Source organism: Octopus bimaculoides, chromosome 2 (genome assembly GCF_001194135.2).
Source record: "Octopus bimaculoides isolate UCB-OBI-ISO-001 chromosome 2, ASM119413v2, whole genome shotgun sequence".
NCBI classification, from domain to species: Eukaryota; Metazoa; Mollusca; class Cephalopoda; order Octopoda; family Octopodidae; genus Octopus; species Octopus bimaculoides.
In genome coordinates this window covers 93,430,762-93,435,103 of record NC_068982.1, presented here as the reverse complement: position 1 = coordinate 93,435,103, position 4,342 = coordinate 93,430,762, and the positions used below count along the sequence as shown (strand labels likewise).

Here is a 4,342-nt window from a genome sequence, read left to right as displayed (position 1 = left end):
TTATTTTATCGATCACGAAAGGATGTAAAGCAAAGCCGACCTCGAAGAAATGCTGCTTGCATTTTGCTTGATGCTCCAACGATTCTGTCAGCTATTATTACATGTTTGTGGAGGCGCAATGGCCCAGTGACTAGGGCAGCGGACTCGCGCGATCGCGGTTTCGATTCCCAGACCGGGCGCTGTGAGTGTTTATTGAACGAAAACACCTAAAGCTCCACGAGGCTTTGGCAGGGGGGGGGCAACTTTGCTGTACTATTTTCTCCACAACTTTCACTCTTTTTGTTTCTATTGTACCTGCATTTCAAAGGGCCAGCCTTGTCACACAGTGTCACGCTGAATCCCCCCGAGAACTACGTTAAGGGTACCCGTGTCTGTGGAGTGCTCAGCCACTTGCACGTTAATTTCACGAGCAGGCTGTTCCGTTGATCGGATCAACTGGAACCCTCGACGTCGTAGCCGACAGAGTGCTACGACGATTACATGTTTATATATTCAGCAATTATTAGACACAAATATATTTTTTAAAAAGAAGTCAACAACAATATTTGACAATCTAACAGAGTTTTACTTACTGCGAGAAGGCGTAATTTCGCTTTACGTGGAAGTATTCTTCCAAAAATATGACGAATGCTACAGGCAACAAGCCAGCCAGCTTCACACTCCTAACGTACCAGCATTCAAGTGTTAAGATGTTCCTGTTTATCCTTGCCAGTATTATACACCACTCAGACAACTTAATTAAGGAATTAAGAGGGCAGTGCTGTGAGCAGCAGGTTACTGTTGCTAATTTCAATGGTAAAAACAAGCATTAAAAAAAAAAGTAAAAGAGAATTTTTTTATCTGTGACATGACTCCTGCCATTTAAATTACATTTAAATAGTTGAAAGTAATTTTCCCGAAATGACATAATTTAAAATAAATAGTGGTGGTTCTAAATGATTTTGCAAACGAAAGAAAGCAAAAAATTTTAATTGAATAATTTGTTACATATTAAGAGTTGATAAATTACTCAAATGCATTGCTTTTGTGATATTCAGTCTTTAAATGTGACGTTTCATTGTGTCATTCGGGTTTACCCTTTGGAAATTTCATAGTACTCAGGGAAGTGCTTGCTCAATTACTTTTTTACCCTTTCTTTTCCATCACCAAACAACATACTCAGAAGTTCCTTCATTAATATTACTCAGAAGAGGTGGTAGAATCACTCAACGTTGAAGTTTATCTCGGTCATACATTGTGGGGAATAAGAGTACAATTTGAACTATCTATTCTTATATGGCCTAACCATGTTCCTCTGAACCGGTATTTTTCTTTATGATAGGCATAAAGCCTTAATATAGAGGGGACACCACAAGGACAGACAACACAAAACGTGGGGTGCATAAAAACATATAACGAATGAATTATGAATTACGAAAATAATGAAAATGAAATGGCTTTCCTACCCCACAGAGTAGGAAGTTCCATTTTACTGTTTTTGAAGTCAATAATTATTTGTATCGCGTTTACATCATAAAGCCTGACTTCTCAAATTCTATCACTGATGGTAATTCGTCATATCGAAATCGGAATGCTGTTATCTCTATCTTGTCTCCGAATATTTCTCTCAATCTTCCAACAACACTGCTTTCTGATTCCAGTTCTGCTCCTTGTCGGCCAGCTTCATCCTTATCACGCCTTTCATCTTGGAAATTCTTTTCTCTGTTTCCACACTCCGTACTGAACCATCACTCTTTCGTATTTCCCCTTCGGTGGCTCTCTCAGCTGTATCACTTCACTCTCTACCCATGTTGCTAATGTTTCCATCTCTATTTGTTGCTCCTTCTCGGTTTCTAGTCTCTTTTTCCGTCTTTCTTCCGCATTGCTTGCTGAAGGCTCTGGTCTTTGCATTCGTTCTCCCGTTGATACCTCATATTTTCTTTTTTCGTTCTTATTTTCCTCCGTCTTTCTTTTCTTTTTAGGTGGTAATTCGATGTTTTTTCTCTTCCTTTCTACCATTGTATACTCCTTTTCCTCCTCTGGCGTTACAGTCTCTTCTGCCCGACTCTCTTTCTCCGCCTCCTCCTGTTCGTATTTCTGGGGACACTTGGCTTTCATGTGAACCCTTACTCCACATGCAAAACACATTGGAGGTCTACCTTCCACAATAATTCTCAGTCTGGTTTCGTCTGGTAAAACGAGCTCTTCGACAATCTTATGGAGGTCTGGTAAGCTGATATGGACCATTACCTCTAGCCAATATCCCCATCAGTTCACCTCCGCAGTCCTTGACATTTTCAGGACTTCCGTGTCTTCTTCTGTATTGTAAAGGATGGTTGCCACAAGCCATGCCTCGTCAATTTCGGGGGGGCACTCTTCCTATCCTTACTCTGGCCGCACGTTTGCCACAGTAAGTAGGTAATAGTGCCCACTCCGCTGATTTCAAGGCTACGGTGGAGTAGCTGCATTTCGTCCGTCTTTACGCTCTGAGTTCAAATTCCATCGAGGTCGACTTTGCTTTCATTCTTTCAGGGCTGATAAATTAAGTATCAGTGAAACACTGGAGTCGATGTAGTCGACTTGTCCCCTCTCCCAAAATTTCATGCCTTGTGCCTTTAATAGAACGGATTACTATTATTATTATTATAAGCGGCGAGCTGGCAGAATCATTAGCACGCGGGGCAAAATGCTTAGCGACATTTCGTCCGTCTTCCCTCAGAAAGAACCGTAACACAGAAGCACCAAACGCAAAAGAAAATTTCCGGTACAGCAGTTGGGTCTGCCCGACTCGTATTGCCCATGTAAATCACTAGCAAACCTGCAGTTAACGTGAACAGACTCCTGAGTGAATCTTCATTTATGAAATTAAATCTTGATATATTACTTAATTTAGTTAATCTTTTCAGCTTGATAAAAAAAAATAAAGGAAAGAGGTGGATTATGAATTATCATTTCTCACTGCATTTGAATCGTTGACCCTGAATAAACAAGCAAATACATCTGAACCGCAGGCAATCCATAAAACCTAACGACTCTTAATTTGATACGAAAATCTATTGGTCAATTTCTTCAGGTTTCACAGATATTGTTTTTTGTTAACCCCAAGATTTATTTTTGATCGTACATTCCAGCCGTAATCCTCCCGTTTTTTACCCTACGAGCAAAGAACTCAAATCCATATTATCAATCTATACTGCGACGAGATGGTATGGTTTTGAGGAAGATTTGACCGCCATTTCTTGCAGATCAACTATGTAGTGGGTTCTACGTTGGCACGTGTTCGTTAAAAAGTAAATATAGGTAGGCAATTTTTCTTGACACTCCTCATGAAGCCTTTTGAAAATAGTGATGTCTTAAAGGTTTCCTTTCAGTAGGCCTTATTTACACGCAACATTTGATAGTACGCCACTACTTTCTATGTCTTACAAGAGGAGCATATAAAAAGTTTCTAATAAGCTTGTGCAATTCCTTCCTAAGCCAAATTTTCATGTTTTTCGTCTCTCATATTAAAACGTTTTTACTTACCAACTCTGAGCAACCAGCAGCCATCCATATGTGTACACACACACACACTTCAAACTATTATGGGATGATATCTATTTATAACTTTGTGAACTGGATCGTTGAGTAATGTGTGTCTTTATAATAGAGACAGTATCATGATTGTAACGGAACATGAAGCATCTGTAGTGGCGCGAAATTATAGCCGCCATTGAGGAAGTACTATTCTGCGCGTGCGCAAGGGACTTCACCACCGGAAGCCCCTCGAGTGCGCATGCGTAGTAAAACTAGTAATTAAAGAGTGAGTTCCACATTCTTAGGCAGTTGAGCGACAGACCTACGTGACAACTCCTCAACGAAGCACTCTTCACCGCGATGCCTTCGATGGTGATAGCTACTTGCTTCTCTGACAGGCATCAAGGAAGCTCTTAACCTTCAAATACCAAATTATAACTTAATCAGCGGCTGCTAAGCTGAATGACAGGAATTGTAGAACCAAGCATCATCAAAAGTAAAACTTATTTTTATTATGTTGTTGAATTGTTCTACTGTTCCTTAATATAGAATTATGTTGAAAGGTGAAAGAGAGAGACTAAAGTCTCTATGACAACTATCAAACTTTTACACATCGATCTTTTGACCGTCGACTCAATATTCTCGATCTCTAATGTAGAAGAATGTGTGGCAAAAAGAAGAAGAATGTCATTAATAATGTGATGTTTCGAAGCACATATCCTTGATATCGACAATAAATTCTGAGATTACACTTTTCTAATAAAGGCCACCAGTTTGTTGTTTTCTTTTTCTTCCAGTTTCCTTTTAATCTAAATGCCAAAATTAAACCCCCAAATTCGCATGCATT

At 39.7% G+C, this 4,342-nt stretch overlaps 1 protein-coding gene across 6 annotated transcripts in view; it reads right to left on the bottom strand.

Annotated features, from left to right (window-relative positions):
* LOC106870648 (protein NDNF) overlaps nt 1-4,342 on the bottom strand; it is a 206,529-nt gene that overhangs the window by 139,384 nt on the left and 62,803 nt on the right. Inside the window, exon 1 of one of the 6 annotated variants that reach the window (XM_052978472.1) lies at nt 3,505-3,670. The exons of the other annotated variants lie outside the window; for them this stretch is intronic. The gene's annotated coding sequence lies outside the window, so the exon portion shown is untranslated. Of the gene's footprint in view, nt 1-3,504; nt 3,671-4,342 lie in introns of those variants that run through there. 6 annotated transcript variants of the gene reach the window in all.